The sequence below is a fragment of the Oncorhynchus masou genome, chromosome 5 (assembly GCF_036934945.1).
Source record: "Oncorhynchus masou masou isolate Uvic2021 chromosome 5, UVic_Omas_1.1, whole genome shotgun sequence".
NCBI lineage: Eukaryota > Metazoa > Chordata > Actinopteri > Salmoniformes > Salmonidae > Oncorhynchus > Oncorhynchus masou.
In genome coordinates this window covers 67766661-67784036 of record NC_088216.1, presented here as the reverse complement: position 1 = coordinate 67784036, position 17376 = coordinate 67766661, and the positions used below count along the sequence as shown (strand labels likewise).

The following is a 17376-nucleotide window of genomic DNA, read 5'->3' as shown; positions in this document are numbered from 1 at the left end:
GCCTTGTGAGGTACGTACCTGGTTTACGTTAGAGAGGCTTCCATTAGATAGGTAGGTCTCAGTCCACGATATGGCAGAGGGTGTAAAGCCATAACGCATTTGTTTTTGCATTTCTCATCCCCACCTGTTATGGCATGATAATAAGACATTTCCATCATACCTCAAGTGGAAAATAAATGGAAGGATGTATGTAAATCCCTGTAGAATATTATTTTAACAGAGGAAGAGTCTACTTCTGTCTGTCTGCATACCAGACCACTGACGGGGAGGAATGGGGAGAATGGAGGGATGAGAGGAGTAATAGGAGAGAGAGAGGGGCAGTAGCTCCTTGAGCCGAAAGCCAGCTGTGACGACGTCGTAAAGATGATGACATCTTTTCCAGTGAAGAAGACCTCATCCGTTTAACGGCCCTATCCCCCAGAGCAGCGCTTCACATGTCACACTGATGTTTACGTGTGGGATCAAGGTGTTTTCCCTTCCCTTGACGGGGATCACCTAATCCACGTCTAGCAGACAACCACACTCGGCACACACTAATGGAGGAACTTACAAAAAATGACAGAATGCTAAGTTGTGTACAGTGGCCTCTAAAAGCAAAGAGTTGGAGAGATGCAATTTTAATGAACCCCTGTTTTTAGCCCTGGTTAATAGACTGGCTGTGGGACTGGAGCAGTGAGACTGTAGCAGTGGTTAATGAACCCCTGCTTTTAGCCCTGGTTAATGGACTGGCTGTGGGACTGGAGCAGTGAGGCTGTAGCAGTGGTTAATGAACCCCTGCTTTTAGCCCTGGTTAATAGACTGGCTGTGGGACTGGAGCAGTGGTTAATGAACCCCTGCTTTTAGCCCTGGTTAATGGACTGGCTGTGGGACTGGAGCAGTGGGGCTGTAGTAGTGGTTAATGAACCCCTGCTTTTAGCCCTGGTTAATGGACTGGCTGTGGGACTGGAGCAGTGGGGCTGTAGCAGTGGTTAATGAACCCCTGCTTTTAGCCCTGGTTAATGGACTGGCTGTGGGACTGGAGCAGTGGGGCTGTAGCAGTGGTTAATGAACCCTTGCTTTTAGCCCTGGTTAATGGACTGGCTGTGGGACTGGAGCAGTGGGGCTGTAGTCGTGGTTAATGAACCCCTGCTTTTAGCCCTGGTTAATAGACTGGCTGTGGGACTGGAGCAGTGGGACTGTAGCAGTGGTTAATGAAACCTTGCTTTTAGCCCTGGTTAATGGACTGGCTGTGGGACTGGAGCAGTGGGGCTGTAGCAGTGGTTAATGAACCCCTGCTTTTAGCCCTGGTTAATAGACTGGCTGTGGGACTGGAGCAGTGGGACTGTAGCAGTGGTTAATGAACCCCTGCTTTTAGCCCTGGTTAATGTACTGGCTGTGGGACTGGAGCAGTGGGACTGTAGCAGTGGTTAATGAACCCCTGCTTTTAGCCCTGGTTAATGGACTGGTTCTGGGACTGTGGTCTCGGCCCCCATCTACATCTTTTCAAGAGATACATTTCCTCAATTCATGGCCAATTGTTTTATGAGCAGTATTCAGTTCTGTGAGAGACAGACAGCCTACTGTATGATGACTGAGTCAGCCAGGCCAGGGGCCACTGGGTTGTTGTGGGTGTTCCTGGCCACTCAGCACATTCTCCAGTGGGGGCAAATGGGTGGTACAGTCCCAGTGAGTCCCAGCCCCAGAGATCAGACCGGGAGCCCTGCCAGACAACTCAGCCTCCCCCTGCTCCCTTCTATTCCCCTCTGCTGTCACCTCTTTCCCCTCTGCTGTCATATCCTTCCCTCCCTTTCCCTTCCCTGCTACCAGAAGCAGTAAATGGCTGTGATGCTAGTTTATGTGTGTGTACAGTATGTGGTTGTGCGTGTTCATGTGCTTGTGTGGCCATGTCTCTCCACCTCACCCAGGCCATCATCATTGCTCTCTCTCTCTCCCCTACCCTCTCCCTCATTTCAGCAGGACCTGTCGAGATTGAAGTGTTTACACAGTTCTCATTTTCAGTGCGCTTATCTCTCGTCTGGAATTTTCTCTGGCCCTTTTTGTGTAAACTTCACGTAGCTCAATTGCAGAGTGGAGAGCATGCAGAGAAGGGGAGGCTGGTGTCTCTGCCTGGCCGAGAGCAGCCGTGTGGAGAGACCTCAGTAACTACCTTCCTGCTATATCTGGCTAGTGTTACTGGGTACATGTGGTATGCAAACAATCACCTCATTTTGCTGAGGTGCTAAGGACAAATGGGATTTTTAGAGTTCTATCTCAATGCAGTGTGTTTCACCTGTGAACACTTCTGTTTAATGTTAACTGAGTCTGACGCCAGTGGGTTGTGAGAGGAAATATAGCAGATTAGACCTGAGGGGACAGTCCTACTAGGTCAGTGGATTGTATCAAAGCCAGTTTGAGCAGTGGCATGATGGCAGTGTTATCTAGATGCATGAGTCTTACTTAAATTGTTATTGTTATGATGATAAAGCCGTTACAAAACCACCCTATTTTCTTCTGCTACATTTGACTAAATTCAGTGGCTCTCGGTCGATGCGCTTTAGCGCGCTCATCATGCTAGCAGGATAATTCCTGATGTTTCACTGTTTATATTTAGTGCTGTGTGCTCCCTTCCACTGACACACACACACACAGACAAATTGGAAGCTCTCGGCCTGGCTTGTGTGTATGTGTGTGATACTCTTTGCAATCTGAAGATCATAAGTCACGTGATGGAGAAAATAGGACACCTACTTTAAAGGCCCAATGCGGCTGTTTTTATATCAAAATCAAATCATTTCTGCGTAACAATTGTAACAACCTTACTGTAATAGTTTTCCTTTCAAATTTACAAACTATAACTCAAACAAAATTGTTGCTAGGACTGTCTGGGAGTGGTCTGAGTGAGGAAGAAAACCGAAAATTAGCTGTTTTCAATTGACCTTTATTTAACTAGGCATGTCAGTTAAGAACAGATTCTTAATTACAACGACGGCCTACCCCGGCCAAAGACTAAACCGGATGACGCTGGGCCAATTGTGCGCCGCCCTGTGGGACTCCCAATCACGGCCGGTTGTGATACATACTGGAATCGAACCAGGGTCTGTAGTGATGCCTCTAGCACTGAGATGTGCCACGGGAGAACCGCTGCGCCACTCAGGAGTTATTGGCAGAGAGGTCTGAAACTCTCTTCATTGGTCTATTAACTGATTAACCTCCTGATGATGTCACCAGGCAAGCCGAAACTCCAGCCCGAGCAAACAGGCTGGTATTTTCAACCAGCAACTATCAGGAAATAACACTGATACAGTTTTGTTCACACTTTTACAGTTTCATCAGCTGTTGTACAATATGATACAAAACACAAGACAACATGAATTTTGACTGCACTGGGCCTTTAAATTATTAATCCCATTTTTGTTTGTCCAGATATGCATTTTCTGGTAGAGAACCATCTACTTGTTCATCACTTGATGGTTACTGTCTTGATCTCTGGTATGGAGGAGTAGAGAGAAAGCATTTTGTCACGGTGGGAAAACATGGCTGTATGATGGAGATGAGGAAAGGAGTCTTGCCATGTTATAAACTGCCTTGTGGAGGCTCACAGGTGTTAAGTTTTAAAACACACAATACACCTTCAATTGCTGTGATGTCTTAGACTTCCCCTGCTGGTCTGACATCAGTCCTACAGCAGGCTGTGTGAGAGTGGAGCCAGTTGTTGGCCATGCCGCACGGCTGATCTCTGGCACTGACCCAGAATCAGCTTGTAACTAACTAATTCTGACTGTTCCCCTACCCACAGCCATGTCACACAGACCTGGGTCTGACAGCTCCACATTCAACTGTGTGTGTGGGTGCATGCCGAGTCATAGCGTCAGAGCAGTAAAGCTCAGTAAAGCAGCTCTAAAACAAGGCTTCTGGCTATAACTCCACTATTCCATTCCTAACTGTCCTCTCCGTCTTGTCACTGTCTGTAAATCTGTCCCCCAGGACCCAGTTGGCAGGGGAAAACACTGCTCTGGGAGAGAGAGGGTAACATACCAGGGACACACGCACACACACATGCATACATTCCCAGTTAGTGTCGTCAATGTGTCAACTTTACGCTTTCAGCGCCATATTGATGAGTCTGATGAATAGCAGGGCTGAGCTGCAATGTGGCCCCAGCAGTCTGTGTGGTGATGGAGGACTTCTTGATGGAGCATCTGCAGTACTGTTCTGATAAGGATCATTGTTCCATCTCCACGGGAGCAGGCCAAATGACTGCAGTAGCTTTGGGTTGATGGGGAGGATGTGTTTTACACTATAGGTGTGGTACAGGATCTCTCCCTCGGTCATTCCATGTGTCTTCTCATCGTGCCACAATTCCCTTAGCCTATGATGCTTTACAGCTTGGAAAGTGTGTGTGTGTGTGTACTGTGGTGTGTGTATGCTGTGTGTGTAACTAAAATTAGACTGTACAGCAGATGTGTGTGCATGCATTCTGGCCGTCTGACTCAGCAGCAGCTTCGTAGGGGCAGGAAAGTGGGTCAGTTGTGCCTGCTCCAAGGGTCAGAGAGAGAGGGCAGGGAAGGGATGGAAATTACCATGGAAGAGAGGTATGGTTGGAGGGATGGTTGATGTGAGGGGTATGCTTGAGGAAATGGAAAGAGGAGGGATTTGGGGTTAGTAAAGTATTGCATAAGGAGGCGAAGTGGAGGGTTAGAAAGCATAGCAGGGAAAGAGAGGTAGGACTAGTATAAAGCTTGGGTAAGGTTCAAATGGGAAGAGGGGAAGGATGATTGTGAAATTATTGTAGAAGGTCCTTGATATTATCAACACGAACCAATGTCCTGTTTTGCTAAACCTTGAGATCAAGCCCGTAACGTAGCGGTCTCAGGACTGGTCATTCAATCGTTGTCTTCTGTGTTGTGCATTAGGTCATGTTGAAAGCTGACCTCGCTATTTGATCTATGTTTCTGATGCGACCAACATAACCTCTCTGCTGATAATCATCATTAACTAAACTAGCAGCCAACTGATTACTGCAGAGCTTTGATGTCTTTATCAGACTTTACAGGTGACATTGAGTGACATCTGCCCCCTGGTGGCATTGCTAAAAACTGGTACAAGTAACTCATCTCCAATGACTATGCACAAGACTTGCGAGACTGTAATTTGATTAGTCAAATAAGTAATCTCTACTGGCCAATGAGAAGTCTGTATGATGAAGCTCAATTCAGAACAGAAGTAGAGGGATACTTTTTTCCACTCGCCACTGGTACTAGCTGTGTAAAAAAGGACTGTCTGTCTCTGTCTTTGTTTATCTGTCTGTCTGTCCATGTGTCTCCCCTTTGTATGGACCACAGAGGGAAATATTAGACCATTTTAGGCACCAATATCATTACAGCCTCTAATTCAACCTCAGTAGTCACCCATTTACCCCATAGAGAGAGATGGAACAGAGAGAGAGTGGGAGGGAGGGATTTCAGGAGTGGAAAAGGTTGAGAGGGAGGGAGGGAAGTTCCAGGAGACAATACGTCGTAGGTAATTTAATCCAGGGAGATGTTAAACAGGAGAAATCAAGGTATCACACCACACCTGTCACCCTGACACAGTGGGTGTTTGCACTAGTCATATCAGCCATCAAGCCTGAAGGACAATTCTCTGCACTGTGGTTGGTTACTGATAAGTAGCCATTAACCAATGAGATTTGGGTGTACTTAGTAGCTACCTTTTGAAGAAAGTATCACTGATTTGGTTGATGGAGCAAATCAGCTTGATTAGTCAAAAAGCAGAAACAAGACTATACACTTGTTTGTCTGAATTATTCACACTCAGTAACGTGTGAGTAAGTTAGTGTGATACAGTATCAAAAATAACTATCTCAAAGAATCCTATAGACATTCAAGTGGGGTGGGTGGGTGCATGTGTGTGTGTGTGTGTGTGTGTGTGTGTGTGTGTGTGTGTGTGCCCATGAACTGAGAGAATTTTCTGACCATCCTCAATGTCTTAATTTCTCACCTCAGACAGGCCATGGCTATACATGCTGAGCATGCACAATGGTCTCACTCTCTCTTTCCTACTCTAATGTTCTCTGTTTTTGTTGTTTCTACTCACTCTACCTCTCTTTGAAGTTGTCCTCCTCTTCCCCATCCCCCATCCCCTGTGTCCTTGTTTCTCTTTATTCTTCCCCTCTCTCTCTTCCTCTCTCTCTTCTCCGTCTCTCGATCTCTCTCTATCCCTCTCTTTCTTCTCCATCTCTCGATCTCTCTCTATCCCTCTCTTTCTCCCCCCTCTCTCTCTGTTTCTATCTTATCTCTGTCTCTCCCCCTCTATCTCCCCACTCTCTCTCTCTCTCTCTCTCTCTCTCTCTCTCTCTCTCTCTCTCTCTCTCTCTCTCTCTCTCTTTATCCCTTCTCACTGTCTCTCTCTCTGCCCCCTCTCTTTCCCTCCATCTCGGTCTCAGTGTAAAGTGCTGAGAGTCTGTGACTTGGCTGTGGTTCCTGTAGCAAGGTTTAAATATGTGAGCCAGTCAGAGTAGCAGAATGCCTCCACTAGGTCATAATAGGACCTATCAGTAAGGAGGGCTCAATGATGGAGAGTTGATTACCTCCAGAAACCCCCACCCACCGATCAATCTATAATGTACCTAAGACATTGGTCTCTCACATCCCCCTTGTTAACACAGTACAGTTCCAGCCAATTAATTCCTTCCATTCATCCTTTCTGTCCCACTAAAGAAAAGTATACGTGTTTGTATTGAATGACAAGTTAAACTCTGATTTCAAGAGTTTAACAAATGATTTCAGAAATCTAGACATACTCTATATTTTAGATCATACTATAAAGACTATAATTACACCAAGATGTAGTCTGTATCCTGTATGGTTCACAGATCATAGGGTCTGACATGAGGAATGTACAGTATATGTCTAAAATGGCCATTATCATCATGATGATTTTGTTTTGTTTAAAGCATATCAAACATCCTTACTCCCAATGAAGTTTCTGAGCGAGAATTGTCAGAACAATCTGAGATACCCCAAATATTTTCAGGCCATGCTGGCATGGAATGACTGCTACAGCTCTCTACTGTTGATTACCAGGCTGGCCACAGAGCTGAGTGCTCTAGTACTATTAATGTATGCAATGTTGTGGGGGGGTGAAATAGTTTTTCAATATAAATACTTTACTAAATGATTTAGTATCATGCAGATTAATTTATCTCTCTTCCACACACACACAAAGCACAGATACATTCATAGACATACAAAGCAAATGAATCTGAGAAGCATACTTCAGCAAGTGCTGCTCTCCAGTCATGGATCAGAGCAGGAAATTGATACATCTGTGGGAGCAGCTTTGGCGTATAGCTGAAATTAGTCCTGGAAAGCATATTTCTGTGTGGAGGACTGAGATCGATAAAGCAATCTGGACCCACAGCCATGCACAGTCACACACTTCCATTTTCTGACTGCTTGTGTTAGTTTTTCATTCAGTTGGTTCCTTCTTCAATGGCCTGGTCTGTCATGTTTAACATTCCTCATCTGCCGACCCAAGGCTTGTGTTGTGTGCCAATAACGTCAGTTAAACAATAAGTCATCTAAACTAGAAACGATGGAAACGTTCTCTCTCTCCACCTCCATCCCAGGTCTTGGATTTGAGGTGAAATTCTATAACTACGTTTCCCCCAACAGAGTAAACTAATCCTATCAATAATACAGCTGTGTATATCAACAGTCATTTGTTGTGTTTTTTCAGTGTATACCATGACTTCTGGCTTCTGGGAGGACTGCTATTCTGTTTGCTATATATTTTGCCTTGAATACCTCAGTGGCAGGTCTTTAGGTCTCTCTGGAAAAAAGAGATGGCTTATCTCAATGGGATTTCCTGGTTGAACAAAACAATTTGCAGATAAAATATAAAGTAGTATATAAAAATACATTGTTTCCGTAGCTGAATCCATTAGATCCTTATATAATGCATGAGTATAGGGCTATTTGATTTTGAATTTTAGGACCCCTTTACGTATTAAAAAAAACATGGAAAAATTATTTGATAAAATATTGATTTTGGCCTTTACTACTATAGCCCATAGAAACATTGAGAAACATTTTAAAAACACAGACTACTTTTCGGGATGTCTCTCTTGTCTCTTGACTAACATCACTCTAGCTCTGCCACACAAGTGCGTCAATCGACTGTAGTGGGTTAATATACCCTTGGTGGAAGGAGGTGTGTGGTTGTGAACACACATTTAGTGGAATGGACAATGATATTACACTGAGTGTACAAAACACATTAGGAACACCTGCTATTTCCATGAGACTGACCAGGTGAATCTAGGTGAAAACTATAATCCATTATTGATATCACTTGTTAAATCCACTTCAATCAGTGTATATGAAGGGGAGGTATATGAACTCAATATTAGGATGTTTTGTACACGCTGGATGTTATTGTCCATTCGTGTGTTGCTTTAGGTCAGCTATACAATTATTGATTTTCAGTGGTGGTAGCAGTGTGCAACTGAGAAGTGTATCATAAACTCATTAGATGAACTGTTTGTGTCAGGAATGCTGCAGCAGCCCTGATGTGGCCTGTAGTGTTTGTGTAGTTCACCAGGGGTCCAGTTGGAGGCAGCAGACCCGGCTCACTGTCTGTCACCACTGCAGTATCCATGCTAATACCACTGGTGTTGCCATGGCGACTGGGCCCGGCAGTAACGCAAGTGAAGCCTAATGTAGAGGAATGCAGAGGGCAGTGTTGAGCCTGGAGGGGGGGAGGGAGTGAGGCGGCGAGGGAGACTGAGACAGGCAGAGAGGAAGGGGGAGAAAGAAAAGAACAAGTACTACGCTTATTTACAATGTGTTTATCACTATGTTAATAATTCAATAAGTCTGATGCATGTTTTGCCAGTCAGAGTTGAGACCATATATTCTTTCTGTCAGACAGAGTGGTGACTGACAGGCAGTTATGAGGTTAGTTAGTAGCAGGAGAGTGTTTATTGACTGGGAGCCCTGATGGCCATGCTTTTAGCGTAATGAGAACTCCTCTCTCTCATTAGATAGCAGTAAATACTTTGGGGTCCCAGCAGAGACTCACGCCGACGGGGGATTTCAGCAGCTGGTAATGAAGGCTGGGCTGGACAGTATTTAACATGCTCGCCCCCTAAGCACATATCTAGGATCAGATTATCCTGCCCTTTATCCTAACCGTAACAATCAATGGCGGTAAATGATATCCGATAGCTCCATCCCACTGCTGCTCCTATTTATTAATGAATAACCCTGCTTTAATAGGCTGTCCAGAGGACACCCTTAGCAGAACACATTCTGAGATCAACATGCTGAACTCTTCATGATATAGTTAGCCATTTTTGCTTTTAACAACAGTACATGGCAGCTCAGCCAGACAAGACAGAGGAATGTTCTGTCTCTCGGCTTTGTCAGTAACTCAATGAGTTAATGACAGAGTTTACTGGATGTCTGCTCTCGTAAAAGCCTGGGTTTTCTGCACTCTAGAAGTGTATTACCTAAAATTGATCAACTGAAAGTGTGGGTTCACAATTTGATTAGCTGGTTTTAAGCATTAAACCTTCAAATAGCTCTGTGTTGACTGTTGCATCAGCACCTGCCTGTACCATAAATGCCCTATACTCTCTCCTGGCCCATTACACTAAGTCTGAATTTGTCCTGCTAGGTGACTTTAAACTGGGACAAGCTTAAACCACCTGAACAAGTCATAAAGCATTGGGAATCCCTCAGTCTTTCTCAGATTATTGCCAATCCCACAAGGTATGACTCCAAACACCAAGAAAAGGCTACTCTCTTTTGATGTTATCCTCACAAATAATCCTGATATCAGTTTTCTGTTTTCTGTATTGACCTTAGTGATCACGGTTTTACAGCCTGTGTTCGTAATGGCTGCTCAGTGAAACGATCTGTCCTGATTTGTCATAGACGGTTGTTAAACATTTTTAATTAGCAAGCCTTCCTTCATGACCTGGCTTCTGTAAATTGGTATAGAATCAGCTTGATCCCCTCTGTTGAAGACGCTTGGTCCTTCTTTGTGATATTTTCAGTGGTATTGTTAACAAACACCCCCATTTTAAGAAAATGAGAATGAAAAACAGGTTCAGCCCCTGGTTAGACCGTAAGCTGGCAGAGTTACTCCACCTCAGAAATTCCATTTGGTGAACGGCTCGGCATACGCATACTCAGACTGACTGGCTCTCGTTCAGGCAAATGAGAAATAAGTGCACTCAGGCTATCCGGAAGGCCAAAGTTAATTACTTTAAGGAGCAGTTTTCTCTCTGTGGGTCTAACCCCAAGAAGTTCTGGAAAACAGACCTGGAGAATAAACCATCCTCCTCACAGCTGCCCTTGTCCCTTAAAGTTAATGTGGTTGTTACTGATAAGAAGCATATGGCTTAGCTTTTTTAATCACCACTTCATTAAGTCAGGATTCCTATTTGACTCAGCCATGCCTCCTTGCCCATCCAACATTTCCTCATCTCCCACCCCTTTTAATGCAACTATCCCCGATGGTCCTCCCTCTTTTTCCCCTGCCCCGTTACAAAGTTTCTCCCTGCAAGCGGTCACTGAGTCAGAGGTGCTAATGGAGCCTTCTTTAAGGTTGCAGCCACTCTCATCGCTAAGCCTATCTTTGACCTTTTAAACCGGTCTCTCTTCTCTGCGGAGGTTCCCATTGCTTGGAAGGTAGCCAAAGGGTGCGTCCTTTATCTAAAGGGGGAGATCAAGCTGATCCTAACTGTTATAGGCCAATTTCTATTTTGCCCTGTTTATCAAAAGTGTTGTTAAAACTTGTCAATAATAAACTGACTGGCTTTCTTGATGTCTATAGTATTCTCTCTGGTGTGCAATCTGGTTTCCGCTCAGGTTATTGATGTGTCACTGAAACCTTAAAGGTCCTCAATGATGTCACCATTGCCCTTGATTCTAAGCAATGTTGTCCTGCTATTTTTATTGACTTGGTCAAAGCTTTTGATGCAGTAGACCATTCGATTATTGTGGGCTGTCTATGGAGTATTGGTGTCTGAGGGATCTTTGGCCCGGTTTGCTAACTACCTCAGAGTGCAGTGTATAAAGGCAGAACATCTGCTGTCTCAGCCACTGCCTGTCCCCAATGGAGTACCCCAAGGCTCGATCCTAGGCCCCACGGTCTTCTCAATTTACATCAACAACATAGCGGAATCTCTCTCATCCATTTATATGCAGATGATACAGTTTATACTCAGCTGGCCCCTTTCCAGATGTTGTGTTAAACGCTCAACAACAAAGCTTTCTTAGTGTCCAACAAGCTTTCTCTGCTCTTAACCTTGTTCTGAACACCTCCAAAACAAAAGGCATGTGGTTTGGTAAGAAGGTTGCCCCTCTCCCCACCGGTGTGATTACTACTTCTGAGGGTTTTGAGCTTGAGGTAGTCACCTCATAAAAGTACTTGGGAGTATGGTTAGTCAGTACACTGTCCTTCTCTCAGCACATATCAAAGCTGCAGGCTAAGGTTAAATCTAGACTTGGTTTCCCCTATCGTAATAGGGGAAACTGATTCAGAAGACCATCCTACCCATGCTAGATTACGGAGACGTAATTTATAGATCGGCAGGTAAGGGTGCTCTCGAGCGGCATGATGTTCTGTACCATTTGGCAATCAGATTTGCCACCAATGCTCATTATAGGACACATCACTACTGCACTCTATAAACTGGTCATGTCTGTATACCCGTCGCAAGAAACACTGGTTGATGCTTATTTATAAAACCCTCTTAGGCCTCACTCCCCACAATCTGAGATACCTACTGCAGCCCTCATGCTCCACATACAACATCCGTTCTGCCAGTCACATTCAGTTAAAGGTCCCCAAAGCACACATATACCTGTGTCACTCCTCTTTTCAGTTTGCTGCCGCTTGCGACTGGACCGAGCTGCAAAAAAACATTCAAACTGGACAGTTTTATCTCCATCTCTTCATTCAAAGACTCAAACATTGAATCTCTTACTGACAGTTGTGGCAACTTCATGCAATGTATTGTCTCTACCCTCTTGCTCTTTGTGCTGTTGTTGTGTCCAATAATGTACCATGTTTTGTGCCACTACCATGTTGTGCTGCTGCCATGTTGTTGTCATGTTGTGTTGCTACCAGACTCTGTTGTCACGTGTTGCTGCCATGCTATGTTGTTGTCTTATAGGTCTCTCTTGATGTCGTGTTTTGTTGTCTCTCTTGTCGTGATGTGTGTTTTGTCCAATGTATAACTTTTGTTTTTATCCCAGCCCACGTCTCCTCAGGAGGCCTTGGTAGGCCGTCATTGTAAATAAGAATTTGTTCTTAACTGACTTGCCTAGTTAATTAAAGGTTAAATAAAAAATGTAAACATATATAATCAAGCTCTTTGTTTCTAGGAAGAAGTGTAACAAAACTTATTACTGCAGCAATTTACTAATCTGTCCGTTCTTTAATTTTTCACATTGCAGCTCAACTAGTAAAGTCAGCTGAGTGAGTGAGTGTTTGGGGGTATTATTTTTGCAATGTGTGAATAACAGATGAAGTCCACTGCCTTGGCTATGGCGGTGCCATGTCTTTTTGTGCCTGGCTGAAGAGCTTTACTCCGGGTGCAGTCACTGTGTGGAGAGTTGGCAGGCTGATCTCTACTGCATGTGTCCTGGCCAGCCTTTATAGTGTTGCCACTCACCAATGGTATTAGCTTTGTAGAAAAGGACTGTTTCTCTGTCTCACTCCCTCCCTAATGGATAGTGTAGTTGTGTGTCCATACTAAAAGTCTGCCTGCTGACGGGGGGCTTACTGAAATCTCTGCCAGGTGGGCTCTTTTTGGAGGAAATGTATTCACTAATTATCTGTTTGAGGTGGGATTTGAGGGAACCAATGGTTGCCTCTCACCATTTCCCCCACCTCTACCCCTAGCTCTCTGCAGGCCAGATGGAAACCATCAGACCTACAGTATGTGCTTTACGAAAAGCCTAGTCAGATATTTAAGATGGGTCATATCATGTGGTTTGTGATTCAGTTTAGCCATTGTCAGAATAGCAGCAGTCACAAAGAAGTAGAGGGGAACAGTGATTACATGGCTCTTACTGTCTCAGTCAGTAACTGTGTGTTTAGGGACAGTCAGACTGTAGCTCCTATCCATTCAGTACCAGTTAATGGGATTATTTCTCTCTGGTGTGATTTGTTGGGCCTGGCAGCCTGGGACTTTATGGAGTTAAGGAGAGGATAGGGGTGGCCTGCTGACCTGAAACTGTGTTTTGTAATGAATACAGTTTATTGATGATGAGTATCTCCTAGATACAGCTCCAAGGACCATATCATATCTGGGACCATATCAGGGTTGTTAGGGTGTGTAGTATTAAGGTGTGGAACGTGGGAGCTTTCTAGCTAGTCCATTAGGCCAACTGGCATGCTAGCTAGTAGCAAAGTGAGTGACCCTGTTGTGGAATCCTCAGTACAGTAGCAGCAGCTTGGTGTCAGACAGAGGCTAACAGCAGGTTGGCCTGGTCTTACCTAGCAGGCCATGGCAGCTGTCCAATCCCTTTTTGTCATGCTTCTGCACAGACTGTTCTGTCCTCCTATAATGGAGTGATGCCAATGGACTGTTCCTCCCAGCTGAGATACATACTCTGAAAGATTTGGTTGGTTGGTTCACCGGTACGCTTGCCGTGCCGTAGCAGAGAGAACTGTCTATGACTTGGGTGGCTGGAGTTTTTTTTTTTAAATGGTGCTTTCCTCTGACACCACCTGGTATATAGGTCCTGGATGGCAGGGAGCTCAGGCCCAGCGATGAATTGGACCGTTAGCATTACCCTCTGTAGTGCCTTGCGGTGGAGGGCCAAGCAGTTGTCATACCAAGGGGTGATGCAGCCAGTCAAGATGCTCTCAATGGTGAAGCTGTAGAACTTTTTGAGGATCTGAGGTCACATGCAAACCTTTTTAGCTTCCTGAGGTGGAATAGGGTTGCTGTCCTGTCACCACACTGCCAGGTCTCTGATCTCCTCCCTGATGGCCGTCTCATCGTCGTCGGTGATCAGGCCTACCACAGTGGCGTTGTCGGCAAACTTAATGATGATTTTGGAGTTGTGCGCAGCTACGCAGTCATGGGTGAACAGGGAGAAGAGGAGGGGACAAAGCACACACCCATGAGGGACCCCTGTGATGATGGTCATTGTGTCAGATGTGTTGTTACCTATCCTCACCACTTGGGGGTGGCTCGACTGGAATTCCAGGATCCAGTTGCAGAGGGAGTTGTTTAATTCCAGGGTCCTTAGCTTAGTGATGAGCTTGGAGGGCGCTATGGTGTTAAATGTTGAGCATTTTCACGTAGGTGTTCCAGGTGTGAAAGGGCAGTGTGGAGTGCAATAGAGATTGCGTCATCTGTGGATCTGTTGGGGCTGTATGTGAATTGGAGTGGGTCCAGGATGTCTGTTATGATGTTGTTGATGTGAGCCATGCCTTGCAAAGTATTTAATGGCTACAGATGTGAGTGCTATGGGGCGGTAGTCATTTAGACAGGTTACCTTGGTGTTCTTGGACACAGGCACTATGATGGTCTGCTTATAACATGTTGGTATTAAAGACTGGGTCAGGGAGAGGTTGAAAATGTCAGGGAAGACACTTGCCAGCTGGTCAGCGCATGTACGTGTCCTGCTAATCCATCTTAATGTTAACCTGTTTAAAGGTTTTACTCACATCGTTTATGGAGTGCGTGATCACACAGTTGTCTGGAACACCTTGTTCTTTCATGCATGATTGTGTTGCTAGCCTCGCAGCGAGCATAGAAGGTATTTAGCTCATCTGGTAGGCTCACGTCACTGGATGGCTCACAGCTGGGTTTCCCTTTGTAATCTGTGATAGTGTTTCCCTTTGTAATCTGTGATAGTTTGCAAGCCCTGCCACATTCGACGAGCCTCCGAACCGGTGTAGTAGGATTCAATCTTAGTACTGTATTGATGCTATGCCTGTTTGATGGTTCATTGGAGGGCATAGCGGGATTTTGCTCCTTGATAGCGGAAGCTCTAGCCTTCAGCTCATTGCGGATGTTGCCTTTAATCCATGTATTCTGGTTGGGATATGTACTTACGTACGGTCACTGTGGGGACGATGTCGTCGATGCACTTATTAATGATGCTGGTGACTGATGTGGTACATTCCTCAAAGCCATCGGATGAATCCTGGAACATATTCCAGTCTGTGGTAGCTAAACAGTTCTGGAGCTTAGCATCCACTTCATCAGACCACTTCCGTATTGAGCGCATCACTGGTACTTCCTGTTTGACTTTTTGCTTGTAGGCAGGAATCAGGAAGATGGTTATGGTCAGATTTGCCAGGGAGAGCTTTATGTGTGGAATAAAGGTGATCTAGATTTTTTTCTTGCCTTTACTTGCACAGGTTGACATGCTGGTAGAAATTAGATAAAACTGATTTCAGTTCAAGTAGTTCAAATGATTAACTCGAGATGTTGCTACCTCTCTTCTCACATGGGGCTATCTGTGGTCAATGACTCATTGAGGTGTGTGTGTGTGTTCCGTGCACACAGTATATTGAGTGGGTATCTGTTTGTCTGTTTTACTGTTTGATATCATCTCCAGTCAGCACTTAGTGTTTGCACACCACAGTGCACTGAGTGCTGCAGTAAGATGTATGGAGGACCCTTCTGTGGGCTTTTGGCATGATTTTAAGTGATTTCCTTTTCTTGTACAGTAGGTAACAATTAGCAAATCAGACTTCAGTCTAAAGCGCCTGTGTCATCACAAGCATTCAGTCCTGTCTTGTTATATATCCTGATGCTTAGTCACTTTACCCATGCCTACATGTACATACTGTATTTACCTCAACTACCACTTATCCCTGCACATTGATGTGGTATTGCTACTCCTTGTATATAGCTTATTTCTTGTGTTTTATTTATAACGTCTTTAAAAAAAAGTATTATTTATCTCTGTATTGTTGGGAAACTGCTTGTGAGCAAGCTGTTTACTGTAATGTCTACACCTGTTGTATTTTGCGCATATGACGTACATTTGATTGGATTTTTTAAAGAATGTATTTACTCTAAAGGATCTTCTCCATCAAATTAGACTGTCGGTCCCCTCCTACGAGAGGACAGGAGATGCAGAATTCAATGAGTTGTTATGTAATGGCTACTGGAGGTTACTGGAGGCAGTGATTCACCAGACAGATCACCATTTTTATCCCTCTGTTACAAGTCTTGTCATACTGCAGCACTACTGGATTACTCAATATTCTATCTTTAATCTGCCCACTGTTTCACAGTAACTCCCCTTCTGCCTTGTCCACCTTTACCCCTCGAGCCTCCGCTCCTCTCCTTCCTAGCCCCAGTATGTCTCCTGTTGGTTAGATCTTGGAGGGCTGATGGTGGTGATTTGCCTCCATGGTGGGGGTCTGCCATGGAGGTCAGACTGCTGCTGGGACTGTCCAGGGTGTGCGTGACTCTCCATTGGTCTGAATAATGGCTGGCAAACTGTTTAGGGATAAAGACATTAAGTTTGAACCCCAGGAAGAGTAGCTGCTAATTTAGCAGTTGCTAATGGGGATCCTAATAAAATAGTAAATACTAAGACACAATGACATGCCTGGATGGGAGAGGGGAAAGCCAGAATGTACTCTTATAGAAGGCTTATGACACACACCCACACACCACACACACACCACACACACACCTACCTACCTACCTACCTACCTGGAGGAGGTTTTCAAATGGTGAGAATGTTATCATTCATCCAGAGACAAATCTCAAAGCAATTCCAGTGGATGGCTCAAATGCCAGAGGATGGAAAGGAAGGATGGAAAGGAACAGAATGAGTTTGAGGGATGGCCATTAACTTTCCACTGTGGAGGAGGCACTGTTGACAGGTCTCTGTCTGGTCTGGCACAGTGGGAGTGGAGATCCAGTGAGGAAGGGCCTCACATGACAGGATGACTGAGAGCATTGCACTACACATAGAACTGTGTACTAGTATGCCTGCTCTAGCAAGGCTAGCTGCCTCAATCATCTTATTAGAGGCCTCTGGCTTTATTTACCAGCAGAGTAGTCCTACACAGTGGTGCACACACACACACACTGTTTCCATGACAACACAATATGGTGCTTTTAATTCACCAGCAGACTGTTTGCCCGAGTTGGCTGAAACCTGGCTCAGAGATTGTGGTTTGAATGTATCTGTCAATCACACAGAGGGGTGTTATATCATACAGATTACAGAAGCACAGAAATATGATAATTTATGTTCATTTTTTGTCATTGAGCTCAATGGATCATTATTTTTTATTTTTTTATTTTTTTATTTCACCTTTATTTAACCAGGTAGGCAAGTTGAGAACAAGTTCTCATTTACAATTGCGACCTGGCCAAGATAAAGCAAAGCAGTT

General features: G+C 44.7%; 1 protein-coding gene across 9 annotated transcripts in view; it reads left to right on the top strand.

Annotated features, from left to right (window-relative positions):
• LOC135540135 (membrane-associated guanylate kinase, WW and PDZ domain-containing protein 1-like) overlaps positions 1–17376 on the top strand; it is a 175182-nt gene that overhangs the window by 60846 nt on the left and 96960 nt on the right. The gene's annotated exons all lie outside the window — the stretch shown is intronic.